Below are 19,231 nucleotides of genomic sequence, written 5' to 3' on the forward strand. Positions count from 1 at the left end.
TGCTCGGTATCAGAGGGGCGCTCCGACTGCATGTTAAATGTATTTTATATAATTGTCACATAAAAAAAAAAGCTAAGGAGTTGCCTAAAAATAATTTCATACTCTTTATAACACAAACCCAAACATCAACACACGTATTGACTCACCTTGTGCCAAATCGCTGCCTCTGTTCTCAGCCTGTTCCAGTTGCAGTGGATTTTCTTCGGCATTATTTTCCTCCAACAAATTATTCCAGTGAACGAAGCACGTACAGCTCCCTTTTAACCTCCGTCTTCCCGTTTCTGACGCTGGATCTTCAACATCCTCAAGCTTTGAAATATCAGGCAGCTACAAACCGGATGTTAGCTGTAGTGGCTAACAACATCCAGCTGTAGTCCGCTGTCGCCTTTATATCAGCAGGAAAATGAAAAAAACTTATGCACTGGATGGTACTGGCTAATTACTGGACACAACGGCACACCACAAAACTCTATTGTTGTACAAGTAGCTCGCAGATATTTTAAGTTTTGTGTCTTTTTCATGGTACAGATCTTGCAGCTTTGGCCAAGAACAATAGGAGCAAGCAGGACCCGGAACCAATCTATGTGGCATTAATTCAAACGGAAATACGTCACCACCTCTCTGGCATATACCCGTTGCATTTGTCAGCTGTTTGGGGTTCCCCTCTGTTCTTACGTCACCGCGCTTTCTGATTGGTTACCTATCACATTCAGCAGGTCGTATTCTCGTTCCCAGTCAGGGAAAACCCCACAGGCTGCGATAAAAAGGCCAAGGCAACCCAAATTGGGTATATTCAAGATTTAGCGGGAACACCAACATGCAGAATCCTTATCTGACGGTTCACGCCCCTGCCACCCATCCCGGGCCGCAGCAAAATTTCCAAGTCTTGACCGGTCCGCGGTAATAAAAAGGTTGGGGACCACTGTTTTATATGATAGATTTCACACAGAGCTATGAACGCTTTTTCAGGCTTTATTTCTGTAAATTATGACAAAACTATGCTTTCCATAGCCTGGTTGATTCACTTCACACCAGTAGATAGAAACACACCTAATATGATCCTTTTTTTTGTCTTTTTAAAAGTTTGCTCGAAATGTTCATGACAATTGGATGGAAACATAACTACTGATTTCTGTCTTGCTAAGCAGATGTTTTAATAAATTAGTGTAACAAAGGTCTTAATATGAGAAATTGAGGGGAGTTATATGTTATATAAAGGAACAAAGTTACTGCCATCATTTCTTTATGTCCATAAAAAGGATCAACTTACCACCTTGAAAAGATAGAATGTGTTTAGTGTTCTTCTAGTTGTTCAGGTTGGGTCAGGTTTCACTTTCAAGGATTCAGTATCCTGAGGTGAGCAAAGCATCAGCTTCCTGCTGCAATACTTAATTTGTAATTGCAATAATTCTGTAGCAGTCCTCCATATGTGCAGTACACAACTTGTGAGAGCTGTGACTCTTGTACAGTGGATGTTCTGAACATTTAGTTTAAATGGTGACCTAATTATGTATCCTACCATCAGTGTTACTTGTGGAGGGTTTTTTTTCCCATACCATCATGTTTTCTAAAACTTTAAAACAAAAGAGGAATATATAATGATTTTGCTTTTTATGTTGAATTCTAGAGTTATTGAATATGCAACTCTTTGCTCTCTAAGTTAGTTATATCATCTGGTACTTCCTGCTACTTTTGTGCCACTCAGTTAAAAAAATGTCATGGTTTGTGCAAAAGAGAATTCCATAAATCATATCTCGTCAGTTGAGACCTTTTTTACGCAGCATTTTTAGGCTGGGCCTCATGTTTGCTGCATTCAGGGATCAAGAGGGAAAGAACGGAGGAATTATGGGAAAGCTGAGGTTCTTCCACTGCACATGAATCTGTGGGTTTATAATTTACTGAACTGATTTTCAGTGTGTCTGACCAATTACAAGACAGAATTCTCATTATGCAGGATGTCTGAATGAGGAAAGTCAACAGATATTAAAATATCTGAATATTATTTTCCATTTGTTTTTTATTTATTTATTTGAGGAGTGAGAAATGCCATTATTAATTGTATTATGTTGGTGATAAAAAAAAAATAACACGATTGGATTTAAAAGTTTCTATCCTGATATTTTTTTTTTGTAATTGTTGAACATATTCAGATAAAACACAACACACAAAACAAACTACACGCCAAACAGTACACAGACTCCTCACATGTGGCCAGCAGCCTCATGGCGTTTGCATTCATTATTATGAGTAATTATTTGGTATGAGAACACATACATTCACACCTTTAATTGGCTATTTAGTATGCAGCTGTCACACTGGCACTTTAATGGCGTTGGTGTACCTCTTTGTCCATACTGTGTGTTTTAATAGCAAAGTGACCTGTGACCTTTGACATAAACTGTAAATTTGTAAAACTTTTATCACATAAACTTTATTTTATTTTTTTCCTCTTGCTTTGTTGTTGTATGTAGCAATAGAATAAAGTGATTTATTGTCCTGGCTGTGAGATCCTTGATAAAGTCACCTATTTCCGTTGCATAATAATCTAAGTGTGTTCTGGATCCTGTTTCTCAGGGCGGCTTTCAGGTCAGACTCTGCAAAGAAGACGGAGGGATGAGTAACGGCTAAAGCAACCAGGAGGTATTGGTTCACCCGGTAGAGGTAAATTCCAGAGCTGCATGCAGTGGAAGAATGCAGTTCTCTTTTGTACATTAGTAATAACTTTTCATAAAATGCATCTCTTTTTAATAGAATATCTAGTGAAACAAAAATATATGGTTTGATTAAGCCATATATATTTTGAAATAAAATCACAGGAGTTTCTTAAAAAGAAGAGCAGTGAGTAGCTTACTGTTTGTTGTTGGAGTATCTCTGAGTTTACTTGTGTTTCCACCGGTGGGATTTCCGGCACATACTCATGTGAACAGTTGCTCTCGAGTGTTTGTTGGTCTGTTTTGGGACTGTGGTGACAGAGACTGTGTGTCAGCTAAAGATCTGATCAGAGTGTGTAAAGTCAGATGGCAGTGGTGTGTTTTGGGCCTAAGAAGTTATGCTAAAAGTAGCTCTTAATTCCTTCTGGTCCTGTTAAAGTCTTGGCTTACTGATGGTAACAAAATGCAGTTGATCTTTAGGATGTTTTTTGAGCTTTGTGCTGAATAAACAAGTCTCAAACAGAGAGAGTAGATTGGCACAGCTGAAACAGCACACACACGCACACACACACCTTCATTGTCATCATTTCCACCTTGTCTCTCTTTCTGTCTATGCCACTTTCTCTGGGGCTTTATTATTGATTTAGGGAGCAGGTGATAAAGATCAATGTCAGTCTGTCCACGCTGTGACACCAGGAGAGCAGTGGTGGCATCGTGTGACAGAACATACCAACCCACTATGGAGGCGCAATCAAATATTTGCTGCGCCCGGACACTGCTGTTATTTATTCATGCTAATACGAGTATATTAAAGAAGCTAAACAGGGTTAGCGCTCCATCACTCACAAGGGGAATCTGCCAAAGCATTTATCAGGACCTTGAATATGACTCCCCTTGGCCAAGTCTCCCTTCACAGGCAGCATGCTAACTGACAGCCTGAAATGGGTAATCGGCCTTGATTTGTATGCACGGGGTTGCCATTGTCATTTCTTTACGGTTGCTTTGCAAATAATGCATGATTTGGGACTTGAGCGTCACACTCATATCGATGTGTGCACTTACATATGCAAAACCCCCCCTACTGAAATTCCTCAGCGGTTTGTGTCTGTTATCGACGACACTTGCCAGAGGAGAGTGTCTTCATTAGGCGAACACTGATGCTGATGCGTGTGATGGATATTTACAGCAACGGGTGTGCAAACGGGAGTGGCCGCCATTCTTCAACTGTTTTACGCTATTAACAGCGACTCCCCAGCCTTTGTCAGCCCATAAAGCTAAGACTCCAGATATATTATGTTTTAATACGCACTTATAAAGAAAAAAAAACATAAAAATGCAAAATGCAATATCCAGAAGCTGTCACTTTGATAAACAAAGCTGAATATTGATCTATCTCTAAATTGGAGCATAAGAAGGAGGGGAGGGAGTAGAAAGGGGGGGAGCAATAATGTTCAAATCTCAGTAACATGAAATTACATGCTGAAACAGAACGCATTTCTCTTTGGCCTGTCACCATCCAGCTGCACAGCAGTTTTTTTTAAAGCGGCCTATGCTGGAGCCTCACTCAGCCAAAAAGAAGCTGAGGCCGCGTCATGCTGACACACCGCTGGCTTAGGAACTCGTGATACTGGGGAGAGATTCTAAAATCAAAGCTAGTGTTCAGACTGACACGAACCATCTGTGTGCATTTTATTATGTAATATCATAAAATAAATGGAGTTTGTTTTATTTTAAAACCAAGATGAATTTTCTGTTCAGTGGGAAATTTGGAGTCTCAGTGAAGAAGGATTCACATGCCTTGAACTTCTGGACACATAGCAGCACTTCCTCATGTATTTGAAGTGGAGGAAGTACGAGAACTCAGACCACAAACCAGGGAAGGAGTTTTATTTACAATAATAAGAATGTACAAGGTGATCAGCAGATTCTTAGAATTAGCTTCCAGGTAATGAAACAGACAGGAAGGTGACTAACTGGGAGGACAAACAGGAAGTAATGTGGAAAGAGGAAGTGAAGGTTTAGCAGGCTGATGTGTTTTCCCCAGGAGATGCTCTTAAGAAACTCAGCAAACCTGTATCTTTGTAAATGTATCAGGTCTGAGTATGTCCATTAAGCAGGAACTATTTCACCTTCAGGACAGTCCTTTTCACCATTCACCCAGGTTCCTCAGCTCATGACACTTTGTTAAAACGCATTGGCAGGGACTACAAACTTTAGCACGTCTCTACAAGCTTGGAACATCTGCTTTGGGTACTTTTATTATTTACATTTTTTTTTTTTATTCATCTCTGCAAATCTGATCAAGGCCTTTCAAGAGATATTCAGTTGGATTCAATGCAAGATTTTTTATTTTTTTTTAAGAAACCTTTATGCAAACAAATCATCTACGTCCACCCACACCATGATGGAGTCACTGCTTATTCAGGTGTTGGAGCAACAAGCCCCGCCTACTTGGGAGTGGTTATGTAAGCAGCGTTTTGGGGAAATTCTAGTTTGTGATTTTACAGAAAAGTTCAACACATTACAATGACACACTACTTTTATGAAATGTGTGATGCTGTGAGAGCTCTGGTGGAGTCAGCTCAATGTTGTCTGAAAAAACAAGAACAAGTAATCATCCTCCTACTACTTCCTGTCATCTTCTTTGTGATTTTCACCAGTAGTAATGTTGGTCTTGTGACTTGTGTGATGCGAAAAAAGCGTTTCCATTGCAGTTTGATGAAATCCATCTATTTCGATATGGCCATAAAACCATCTCATCCTACAGCATCCAAACCTTTTTAGATAAAAAAAAAAGAAGATTTCTCGAAAGTGCCATGTTTCCATTCGGGAAAGTTCTTATCATTTCAAGTTGCACAATGTTATGCTTAATGGAAATGTGGCTATGACTCCAGTCAAGTTGAAGAAGCAACTGAAGTATGATCAGTGGAAACTGGACTCAGTTTTGAGAATTGCGGCAAAGTCTTTACTGTAGATTTGTATATCTCATTGTTTTATATTTGTCATTCTGAACAAATTTGCAAAACATTTCTGACCAATTATTTCACTTTATCATTATGGGGAAATGTGTGCAATTTGGAAGAAAGAAATAGAGCAGAACAGAGCAAATTGTTCTGTAGATGCAGTCTTTGCTTTCTTTAGCTAAGCATTGAGTTGATAAGTCTAAATTTGTGTGCGTGCGTGCGTGCGCTCAAACAACAGGCTATGTTAATAACACTGGGTTTTTGTGCAAATGAATCAGCCAGCACCTCTGAGATTTGCTCAGAAGTTTGTAGATTTTGTTTTGACATCGCTTTTTGAAACATCTTCCTCTAGACCATCTGATGACTGTTTGAGTCAATTTGTCAGGAACTGCAAGGGTGAAGCGATAACAAAGTGCATGCTAACTCCCCTTCTTTTGAAAAGAATTTCCTTTCCCCTAACAAGGCATACGGGCCCATACCTAGAGAGTTAGCGCTTCACGTCTCCGACAAATAGACTTACACCTCTCCCTCCACCTCCCACTGTAGCGGAAGGCAGACAACCATCCTCTTTCCCTCCATCTCTCTATTTTAAATCAACCAGTCAGGGGGTGTCAGTCATGCATTCCAGCTCGCAGCTGACAAGTTGGCAGTTGCGATGCAAGAGCGGTTCATTCATTCTGATGACACACTGCCGATATTTGTATGGTGGAAGCCACACATCTCTGCCTTTTTTTGCTGTTAGTCAGTGGAAACTGATTCACAGTTAGACAAGGACGGAGGGAGAAGGGCATCGAACCGAGCCGAATTAAAAGCGTTGACTGGAAGTTTTCAGATCCGGGGTGTCCGACTTGCCAGTTTGAAGTGTGACTGATAAGGCGGGGGGAAAAGTTTACGAGGGAAAACGGCTTGTCTTCCTGCCAGCAAGCTCAATCACCCTAATGTCTGTGGTTCCAGGTCCTATTGATAGCGAAGTGTAATAGCATGTATGTGTGTCTTGGCTTGTTGTCAAAACTTGGGGGCATATTGATGGAGCCAGGAGGGTGCTGAGCCAGAGCGAGGGATGTTCACTGGCTCTGAACTGTTACCGGAGGGGGATCTTTGGGGCTTCTGGGCATCACTGAAAATCACAAATGCAACCACCATGACATCAATTTGAACTACTCTAAATTTAATACAAAAGAGGAAAGCTGCTATTGCAGAATCTTCTCAAAACTTGATGGATTTGCACAAAGCTAAAGAAATTAAGTTAAAATGGCAAGTTCTGTTAAGAAGTTAAACATAATGAGTAACCATCCTGTGCCTACATCTGTGAACCAGAAAAGTAAATTCTAAGAGCAGAAGGCCAAAATTACAACCGGTGATCCCTCCAAGGGGTTAGCTGTGAAGTCTGGAAAAATTAACACCTATTCTAAACCGTATGCATCTAAATGCTGATAATTGTGTTTTTCTTCACAAAATGTTCCTGAGTATCCTCAATGAAACTTTGCCTTTAATGAGAGACCTGTCCCAAGAGGGTCAAAGCATGCTGGGTAAAACAACTAATTAAGTGGCAATTAACCATTTCTGTCTGCCAGCAAGCTAAAGATAGTCAGCCAATTTAGGTGGATGCGTCCGAATGCTTGCTCGTTAGCTCAACTGCTGCACTTTAAACTAAAATCAAAACAAAAAAATAAGCCAGTAATTCTGTCATGATCCGTGTTTCTATGTGTTTATTTTCTAGTTTCTGTGTGATTCTGTTCCCTGTTAGTCCTGTCTCTGCGTCTTTCCCCGTTGATTGTCTCCCAGGTGTGTCTCGTTCCCGTGATTGCCCCGTGTGTATTTAGTCTCCCCTGTTGTCTGTATTCTTCGTCGGGTCCTTGTCAACTTAATGTCAACTGAATGTCGATTGATGTCACCAGTCTCCGTGCTGCCAGTTTTCCTCGTGCTGTTTCCCTGTTGTTCCTTGCCGTTGGAATTATTTCATTAAACATATGATTTTCATCTCATCCTGCGTCTCTCCTCACCTACCACCACACCGCCTCATGACAAATTCTTGTTTTTACCAAAAAAAAGAAAAGAAAATGTAGGAATCCCACCTCTGGACTTAAAGACGCTGTATGTAACTTTAATTAGAAAAGTTTTTTTTTTTACATATTTGTTGAAACTGTCACCATTTTCCACAGATAGTCAGTGGAAATATTGATGTCCTCCACTTCCTCCCTGTCCTAGGGAATGCACCCACCACTCTTGACCAAAAACAGCCAATCAGGACCAGGAGGAGGGGCTTACTAATGTCAGTCATTGTACTTGCGCCTCAACATGCTAATTCCAGAAAAAATAACTCACTGTTACAATAAATCGATTTATTTGCCATCGTCGGTGGCCAAGCTAGTTAGCACTGGCATTTATGACAGACTCTGCAGAGAGCAAGGGGAGAGGTTGATTGACAGCGCTAAGACACGCCTCCTGGCTCTCACTGGTTATTTCCAGTTAGCACTGGGAGAAGGCAGAGGAGAATAATTTTTTTCACAGATTGTCTCATTTCAAGCTGTCACAACATAGTGACAGTTTTCAACATATATGTACTTTTTAAATATATAAAAGTCATCTATTGAAGATGTGTTGACAGATGTGGTAACTGCATCTGAATCATAGGAAAAAATGAAACGGGAAGAAAGAAAAAGGGGAGGCGACGTATGAGATGCATGCTTTGAGTTAAGTGGGATACATACGGGCCGTAACACTGGGTGACAGAGTGTGTGATGTTTTCCTATCTTTCATTATCAGGCAGCCTGCCGGGCCACTAGGCATTACCTGTTGATGACCGAGTGGACCGCCACGCTGATGGACAGATGGATGGGATTGTTGATGAATCCCTGGCAGGTGCTTTGTCAGTCCAGAAGGCAATCTAAAACCCCAGGAGGGGGGAAGAAACCACTTAGTCTTCAGGAACGCCACCTTAACATTTCTTACACAGCTCAAAATTCCAGGTTCACACAAAAACTCTGCTTACTAACAAGTTCCAGTGTTACATACAACATTAATGAGACTACGCTTTTGTCACTTATAGTATAATAGCAGACTATTGCGCTTCTGGATGAGCTAGGTCTAATTTAGAAAAATGCCCATGGAGTAGGTCAATCTCCTCTCTCATAGCCAGTGACTGATAGATCCAATACCTCTGGAATCAGATAAAACTTTGACAAATGGCCCTGTGCCGGCCTGAGCGGTGGTGAGGAGGACGGCGAGAAGCCCAGCATTTGGTATGTCCATGGCCAGCTCTGTCCTTATATCCCATCATTGGCTATGATCAATAGGGCCACTCTTTAGACACACATACTGACACAGGGCGGAGGCCCATCATTCCATTATTAAAAGGCCAAGAGGATATTGTTTTCCAAACAATCACTCCTCTAAAAGAAAAACTGCAATAATAATAGCAATTATAACTGTCTAAAACTTTGTCTTTTTGCCAGTAAAACATGTTTCTCCCTAATTCTTCAGGCTTTCCTGGTGAGCAGAGTTCAAATGACAAGAGAAAAGATGGACAGTGAGACATTTTGCATTTCTGCCTCCAACTCATGGCTTTTACTCCTGGTAGTGATTAAAATAATGCTTCTCCACCAGCAAGTTATTTTAGCTCCTACATGACTAGACAGCGGTTGATGTTTAAGTACTGAATTTTGTTTAAAGTCATTTAGAAGCATGATTCTCAAACTGTGCGGAAAAAAATTGTGATATTTGGGTTATTTTTTGTTGTAATAAAAAGATATTCAGGTATTAATTATTTTTAAGGGAAATACAAAACGAAATTTCCATGATATAGTGGATGACGGTAAATCTGTAACAAATCCGGGAAACTACTTATGCAGCTTTCCGTTTATCTGGATGTCGCTAATCTCAGTAAACTTCTCTGTGCTCCACCTTCAAATTCATAAAGCAGTGGAGTTAGCTCAGTGAGATGTTCAGGAACCACGCTAACTGCTACTAGAATAATTACACTTTTTTTCTGGAGTTTGAACTTCTAAACATGTTCACTAAAGACAGTTGTTTCCTAATCTCTCTTTGACTGATTTAGTGACACAGAAACTTTCTAAATAAAGCTTTGATTCCTCAGCAGTGGTAAATATACACGAGAGTTAAAATGGGTTCTCTACAGTCAAATGCATGGTGAGGTAATGGTAGAGCATTGGAAATATGTTGCTAATTTTGTAGCTTATTTTCTTTCTTTGTCTTCCATTGGACCTCAACATCTCTGACTTTTGCAGTTTTATGCTCCTCCGAGTCATCCATTTTGGTTGACCTTAAGTTCCTAAAGCAACTCCTTAAGTTGTGCCATGACCTTTACTGACCTTGCCAGTATAATTCATCAATAGCCTCCCTTACCACACCTTCAGCTTTAATACACAGCACATAACCAGGTGTTTGCTTGGGGCAAAGGCTTAAAATCAGGTTATCATCCAGCTGATGGAATCTCAGGAGTTTGTGACCATGTGAGTTTGTGTGCATGTTTCTGAGTAAGAGGTCATATGTGAGGATCAAGGCTCTCTAGTTTCATTTCCTCTCCTTTCTGCTTGGTCCACCAAGGAAAGCAATAACTCATAAAGTCATTGTGAGTTCAGCAGAGAAAAACCTCCTGGTCGTCTTTGGCAAAAGTCAAGAATGACTGCAGGCTTCAAAATCAGACTTGTGTTGTTTTAAAAAGAGTCAAACAGCAGACATTAAAGAGTTGTTGTTTTAATAGTAACATTGAGTGTTGACTTAATTTTTTCATGCAAAAAATTAATTTGAATCTCCATGGCAACTATTCAGCTATGCAAAATGCCCAGGGAGACCTAGCCCCGCATCCAAGGTGCAGCTCCTCCTCAAAGCTGCACTTTCCAAGTTTCCGCCTGTGTGAGAACCACACTAGTGGCAGAAGCAGGAACTGGGGTTCCACACTACCTCCTCATAAAGACCAGTAAAATCTCTGGATGACTAGAAAGAAGGTTCAGGTTTAGGTTTATTTCAAAGCAATCAGATAAAAGAAGGGTTCACTTGGCTGGATCCTTCTGTCATGTTGAAGGGGCTGTGGTAGTCAACAAACCAGAGTGTCAGATAATGTCCAATCTATACTTAATAAACCAAAAAGGAAACTTACATGAAGCAGAGAAACAACTGAAGTAAAAGAAACCAGCAGAAAGGAATAATGGAGGAGTCTACCAGAGAAAGAGGAGCTTAAACGCTGAGGAAGAGGTAGAAAGGATAAAGGTAGAAGAGCTAATCACAGGGGAGTGGATGCAACAACACCGGGCGGAAATACAGAAAATACAAAAGAAAAGATCAAACATATTGTTTGAATTTTCAAAATAGAATGAATTAATAAAAAAAATTGGGGACTGTTGCTGTTATTTGGACATTAAAATGCATCCAAAACTCAACCAGTAGCTCCCTGTCCCACCTGCACACTGGTATCACAGCCCTTATTCTCCATTATTGTACTATTAATGTCATTTATTTTTCATCCCTTGTGTCCCTTGGCAGTTCTGCCATCATGTCTGTCTCCCAGTCACACCAGCAGTTAAATCCTTGATGTGTTGCTTCCTGGTGAGAAAGCTCTTTTCTGTTACTACAGCATGCAAAACGTGGCATTAGTCACCAGCTAGCCTCAGCTGACACACTTGCTGTGTGAGGGAGATTAATGCCCACTACGGACACTTTATTATTCTCTCACTCCCTTCCTTTTTCTCACTCTTACTCTCTCTGTATTTCTACTTCACCAACTGGTCACACAATTAATTGCCTGCTGTATGCCTCCCTTCTCTCTCTTTTCTTCTTTCCTCTTTTCTCGCCAGAGTGACCAATAGGGAGAGGAGCACGATGTTAGAGATGAATGCACACTAAAAACAGACTCTTCAAACCATACTTTTCTATCTTTATCAAGTTGGTAAAAAAACAACAAATAGCTACATAACAGTTTTAATACTTAACTGGACCCAGTTTAGGAATCTTAAGTTCAGTTTAAATCTCTGGTTGTCTAGACGCCATTGAAAGTGAAATGGCTCATGTGGTGGGGACCTCGGTTGGAAAATCAGAAGAAAGCACAATACCAATATCTGAAATAATACATTGTGTTATTTGGTAAATCTCAGACAAAATGTGATAATTACCTATAAAACAACGTTAAAAAACTGCATTGATGTTTAGACTCCAAATGGACAGTTTTTTGCTGCTGAAGGACACAAAAGGCTTTTGAAGAAGTTGTTTTTGTTGCTGTTCATAAGGCCGTTCTCTTTCTGATGCCACCTGATATTTGTAGGACTGCAGTTGGCTCCAGTGACCAGCTTAATTTAGCCGAGGATCGTCCAGTTGGATCCTGCGGCTCAGGGCTGGTGAAATGTTTTGGGGTTTACTGCTTTACTTTTTGTTCCATAACTCTCAGAATCTTTTAAGAAGTTTCTGTCTTACTGGCTCCAAACTCAAGAAGCTTCATGAACTGATAAAGAGCCTGTTTCAGTTCAATGGTTGTTTGTTATAAATTCAATTTTAATTCAGTTTGTTAAGGACATAACACTAAATCATATTACATAATAAAATAAAATACCATTGTTTTGTATGAAGGTTCTTGAGCCACAGGCTGATTTGCAAACCCAGATCTCAGTTGGAATAAAAAAATAAAAATAAAAAAACATAGCATATTTAGAAATTCCCAACACACATATATGCTGAAATACTGCAGCTATTAACAGAAAATACATAAAAATGCACATCAGAGACACATTCTCCCCAACAATATAGATTGGTAAAAATATGTGCTTTTATTTCAGCCATTGTTCCACCTGGGAATTAAAAACTTTTAAATGTTAATAGTTTTATTGCTGATGCTTAAGAGTTTAATGCTTGCTCAATGGTTTCACTCCCATTTCTATATATATATATATATATATATATATATATATATTTCACATTTTGAAGCTTTATTACTTTCTTAAAATCCAACAGTGGAAAATATAAATTATTTTCCATTTTTCAACAGGTTTTAAAATTGTATTTAGGAGTGCATCAGGTTATCTATTTACAATATGTGAATGGTTGTTTAGATTTTTGTTTTACACATGAACAAAACATTGAACAATGTAAACTTTTCAATGTTTTATGAAGGCTTTGGTCAGGCAACCCACTTAGTTTCTTAGTACTTTAACTGTTCCTTTAAATCAAGCAAAACGGGTCTCATCAAAACTTGATCTCAGAATCAGCTACTTTTAAGTCACAGTGTTAAAAGTAAAACATCCCTAATGTAGTTTTAATCTGCTCACTCAACACACACTGTTTAATCTCTTAAAGCTCCAGAATGAAGCTTTTATTAAAAATATGTTTTTTTTTCATATTTAATAAAACTGTCTTTTTGTTGTGACAGAATGGTATCAGACAGAAAATCTATGAAAAAAATGGAGCTCCTCCCTGTGCAGAAATACACCGCTCTGTCAGAAACAACCAATCACAGCCAGAAGGGCGGCGCTGTCAATCATGCTTGCGCACTGTTAACACCAAATCCCTTGCTCTCTGCTGCGTTATGGCTTCTTTGCTATACAAGAGTCTGTCTTGAATGCTCAGGCTAGTTAGCATAACCCCTGTGCAGCACATGCATGAGGATGATTGACAGCACTAAGACCTTCCTCTTGGCTCTGATTGGCTGTTTCTGACTGAAAGCGGTTCTTTTCTGCAGATGGCAGTAGGAGCACTGGGATGAATTAGATTTTTTGTCATAGATTATGTGTCTCATATATTTGTGATACTTTTAATAAATATGCAAAAGCCATAATTTTCATAAATTACAGCAGATTTAATGCAGACGATGCAGATTTAGAAAATCTAAAGAAAAAATGGAAGGAATGGCATAATAGCAGAGGCATATAAGGCATAATTTAAAAGAATACAATCCTATTAATTCTGAAGGCCCATAAACGCCTTAATCTCCGGAATATGTTGAACAGATGTTAAGGTAACCTGTACATACCCATCTTCACACACTCCACTGATCAGAAAACATGACACACCTCTCGGGGACCCAAGATAAAAATAAGCTGAATGCGAGAAGAGAAAGCAGGGAGAGCAAACATCCTTTAAAAGTTGACATTAAATATAGTGACACCAGAGAGCAATTAAACCAATCAATCTTGCTCTTGGGGCTTGTGTCGGACAGACACTTTGAGCTGTCCTTCAGTGAACTCCTTTTTTCCTCACACACTCGCAAACAGTAGATTGAGTGAAAAACAACGTTCAGATACACACAGGTCCACATGGACCTAATGTCAGCCGGTTCTGCTGCGCTGTTCCTTTTGTTATAAATAACAACAGGCCACCTGGACTCCTCCAGCATGTTTGGTACAGCTCCGGCATACGTGTGTGTGCGTGTGCAGGTGTGTGTGAAGAAGTGTGTGTGTGTGTGTGTTTCTGCATCCACTGCAAGGCCTTAATGATCCCCCTGGCTAGCCAGGATGAGCCCAGGCTCAAAGGAAAGCAGAGCACCTTATCCCGGGCTAATGGGACAACAGAGGATTGAGTCTGTGTCTGTGACTGCGTGCGTGTGTGTATGTGTGTGAGGAGAGTGTACACAGGCGGTGTGTGTGCCGTACATGTATGTATGTGCATGCGTGCTGGTGTTAATGGGACGGCAGAGGATTGGTTGGAGGACTGACTGGTGGCAGAGACGGATGGCCTGGGACAGAGACTGTGCTGACAACCAGTGAATACGGGGCAACGTTGCAGAAAGGTCAACGGTACTCACACACACACACACACGCACACACACACACACACACACACACGCACGCACGCACGCACACATGCGTGCACATAATAATGTCAGGAGAGGAAAAAATAGCAGAGGTATGTGTCTCATCCAAGCATGTGTGACTTTCAAAGTTTTGTCGGCGTATGTTGCTGCGTTTAAGAATCAGAAAGTTTTGACACAGAAAAATGACCCCATATTTATACAAACTTTCAGCAATAAATCACTGAAGAGCATGGGCAATTATCAGTTCAACAACTAAATACTGATGAACAAATGTTTTACAGACAAACTGAAACAGAAAGAAAAAAAAACTTAGGCAAATTCAGTCTTGACAGTTTTCAATGCTTCTACATAAAAATGCGGAGCGATGAAGCATGTGACCTTACAGCAAACACTGCAAAAACACAAAATCTTACCAGGTGTTTTTGGTCTAGTTTCTAGACAGCAAATGTCTTTATATACCAGAAATACAACAAAACCAACTGATAAGTAACTTTTCAGCAAGACAGATGAGCTTGGTTTAAGTCGATAATTCATTAATACTGATGACAAAGTTTTTGTTCAATTGTCAGATTTTTCCACTAACCTGGGAGAAATGTCTTGTCATAAGTGAAATAATCTAATTAAAGTAGCTACTTTTTCATTAATATCAAAAAATTATTCTCTTAAATTGAGCTCCTGTGTCTCACTGAAAAGGTATAATCTGCTGAAAAGGTACTTATAGGTTATTTTTGATTTCTTCCAAGTGGATCAGAAACTACACCAAAACTCCTTGGTAAGATTTGGTGTTCATGAGATTTCCATGAACCTCTTAACTACATTTAAACCCCGACACAAAAACAATCACCTCAGTATATGACAGTTATCATAATGAGAGGTAAATCGTTAATCTAATCAGACTGATTTCAGTTAAAGATTGACAGATGTACTTGAACCCATTTGTTTCTTGCTTTGAACCCAGAACCTTCTTGCTGCAAGGCAACAGCGCTACCAACCGCGCCAATGTGCAGCCCCTTGTTTTCTAAATTTTATTTCAACAGTTACCACCAAAGAAAAGTGTTCAGTCATTTCCATTCACATGCAAAGTGATTATGACTGTGAAGCTTCCTGATTTGTATTTCATATTTTCAAACATCAGCTCCTTCCAGCAATCCCGCTATAATCTGCTGAGGACTTTGTTTTACAGCCTCTTGTGTTAGAAGACAAAATATGAAAATGAATGTGGCTTGAAGATCAGAACACAGACTCTTTGAACCTGTGGCTAATTCCCAAGATTTTAACTCAATAGAGAACCAATAACGTGTTTTCAAAAAGTAGGTGGAATGTACTGAAATGTGATTGAGCACTACCAAGAGAATAACTGGTCACCATCAGTCAGGACTTGGCCCAGAAGTTTAAATCCAACTTGTCAACAGGTGTAAAAGCAATGAAGATTCAGCAATGAAAATACTAAATATTTATATAAATGTAATGTTCAAAAGTCTGTCTTTTTATCTTTTCATTCCATTCAAATGTTTTTTTATTTTACATTTTTTATTCATGTTGACTTGATAAGCATGAGCAAAATTTTAGTTTTTATGTTGTATCGCTGTTTGAAATGAAATGAGCAAAAACGAGACACTCCAGATGAAACTTCACCTCCTTTTTTATCTATTATTTATTTTACAAAATAATCTATTTTTTCCTATATTGTACCAAGTGGTAACAGAAGAGGATAGAAGAATTTTGAATTAAAAAGCAAGTTATTTTAGTAATTATTTCCCCCTGTTTAGTTCTCATGTTGGAACTTTGTCTTTACTTCTTGTGAAGAACAGAAGTAAGGTCATGGTAAGGTCATCAGGTTGTTTGTACAACATGTTGCTGGTCTGCTCTGGTTTTACATTGAAAATCCCTGGAAGTCTATTTTAGCTCCAGATGTTTTTAAGTCCCCATGGAGACAGAAAATCATGTGAATCTTGAAGGAAGGTAAAGGTTTACAGAAAATAAAAAAAAGCATATATAATGTGAAATCTATTTAAAAGTACAAAGATCCTTTTATTACAATAGTTTCTTCTCTGTTGTTTATTGTTCTGTGTTACCATTCAGGCAGGGACGGTTCTCAAATGTCTGAATGTGCAAGTGTGTATTGTGTGAGATCAGAACATCCCTGTGGCCTGGAGCATATGTCTGCCCATACCAAGGTCACTGGGTTAAGCAGCATTCAGGCCGGGGAATACACTGCTGCAGCTCTGGCACTGATACAACACTAACACAAGCCTGGGATCACTGAGGTATCACAGGCCAGTTAGCCATTTAAACAGCTATAATTGATGATTTTTTTTCATACTGTACGAATCACATACAGTAGCTGTTTCTCAGAATTATTGTATGTAATATTGTTATAAATTAGAGAAAATCTACATAAATATTTTATTCTTCTTTTGATGAATTGAATGGGTAGATATAAAACTCTGTCTATTGGAAAACATAGTTAGTTGTCCAGATGAAATAGTCTAGACTGGCTGTCATTTTTTTTGAGCTGCAGAACAGGGATGGGAATGCAAATAACTCAGTTGTGACTGGGTTGGGCCAGTCAGTCAGAGTCCAGTAGAGGCATCAGTAATGGAGCAACAGGAGCTGCATTTCCATTATAAATGGATGCAAAACTTGTTGATCTGCTAAAGTTGACAAAATACAATTTCACAATTGTGGTGTTTCCATTAAATAAGAAATCAAAACCATGTGTCATTAAGCTTGTTCACATGACAAGTCATTAAAAATCATGGCGGCGACTGATGTAAATCAGTGATTCTTAAGAATAGGGACAAAACAGGTCCTATGGATAAAGCACAACATTTGAATAAAATATACACAAAATATAATTTTTTCAAATATCTAACTAAACTAACCAGGGTCATGTCAGCACAACAATGTATATTTTCCTGGTGTTTGCTTAATATTTTTTTATTTTAAACATTGCAGTCGGTGGATGATGCCTGTAAAAGCCCTTGTCCAGGAGCAGAACTCAATACATTATAATAGTTTAAAACAAAGAAATACTAAAATTATATATTATGACAATTAAGTATAAGTAGTCATATAAATAATTATAAAGGTATCAATACATTGAATTAAAAATAATTTTTTAGATATTTTCCAACTCCGTTGAAATTTGTCCCTAGTTTTTGTCAACATCGTCAGACATGAAAAGAATGTAAAAAAAAAAAAATCAGGCATTGTTGGGGGGCACCAGAACTTCTGTGGACCCCATGACCACTTCCCTTCTCTTCCTTTGCTGAGAGGGCTAGTTAGCTCTGGTTAGCTTATGCTATTATTTCGTTTTTTCTTCTGTTTTATTCCTAAGTTGTTTGTCACAACCATGATGTGTCAACACCATAACTGACAATTTACAAAACTTTGATGAAATTTTGTGAAATAAAAGCTTTATTTTAGTTTACTGTAAAGATTTTATGGACCTGATGAGCTACAATATGGGCTCCTTCAGAATAACATCATATAAATTGAGGTAGTTTGGCTTTTCGTCAACTCCGTCAGATGTCAACTCCGTCAGATGTCAACTCCATCAGTTTTTGTGACTCTTTCAGTGAAATTGTTGTCAAATTTCACTTAAATGTGCAATTAATTCATTTTAATGTATTTTACATAAATTGCATTACTTTACATGTATCAAGTTTTTATTTTACTCACTAGTTTGTCACCACCTTCAGTTCTGTGTCATGTGTGTGTGTATCACTGTGTCATGCAGTGTCAACTCCGTCAGATGGACTTTTTGTTGCAAATATTTCTTCTGTTTCTTGAGAAGCATTTGTCTGTAAAATGAGTAAAAATATCACTAATAGGGTATTCAAAAAATCATTTTATATTTATTTTTGTCAGATGTTGATGACAAAGTTCTGGGTCAGGTTGATTAAAAATGTAATTTTTAAAAAAATGTTGCAACTGGGAGCCTGCATCTTAGCATCTTTACATTTCCAAAACATTATTTATCATATTTGCATACATAAGGTTGAGAAATAATAAAAAAAAATATATGGGAAAATTAAAACCCATTTTGTCCCTATTCTCAAGAATCACTAAATCAGTCATGGTGCTAGCACTCATCATCTGTCAGCCAATCAGAGGAGACATCAGAGTCTTATTCAGGTGTTGGAGAAACAAGCCCTGCCTACTCGGGAGCGGCTACCTATGTGACGTTTTGGGGAAATTGTAGTTGGAGATTTTACAGAATAGTTATGGATTCAACATGTTGGAATGACAAACAACTTTATGAACTGTGATGCTGTGAGAGCTCTGGTGGAGCCAGCTGCACATGGTCCAAGAAGGACAGTTCCTACAAAAAGCAAGTTGCTGCTGTACTCATACTGGAGTGATGTGGGAAAAGTGCCTTCATGGCAGTTTTCCAAAATACACAACTCATATCAATTCAAATTCTTCATGATTTTATGAAATCTTATTTCCATCATCATATCCAGAGGTTCCAGTCATCACTGGAGAAATGAAAGAACATTATCCTCACAGCGCTGCCACTGTCATCTGCTGCATCCAGATGACAGTGGGTTTGCTGAAGCAGGTTTATGATGACGTCTTCAGCGCCACAGTTTCCTGATATGAGCTTGTCTGCTTACTCAGGTGGGCCAACAGCAGTCTCTCCAGGACCTTCGTGATCTGGGATGTCAAGCCAACAGGTCTGTAGTCATTGATGACTGATAGGTGAGTTTTTTCGGTACCACAAGAAAACTGAGAAGCTGTCGGTGTTGGTTGCCCAATGAGGCAACTGAGCTTTTAGGCAACCAGAAGAAAAGCTACTGTCAAGTAAAATGGAGGCCTGTCTGAGCTAATTATGGCTTTGTGTTCTCCTGTCTGAC

Source organism: Poecilia reticulata, linkage group LG3 (assembly GCF_000633615.1).
Source record: "Poecilia reticulata strain Guanapo linkage group LG3, Guppy_female_1.0+MT, whole genome shotgun sequence".
In the NCBI taxonomy this organism is placed as follows: domain Eukaryota; kingdom Metazoa; phylum Chordata; class Actinopteri; order Cyprinodontiformes; family Poeciliidae; genus Poecilia; species Poecilia reticulata.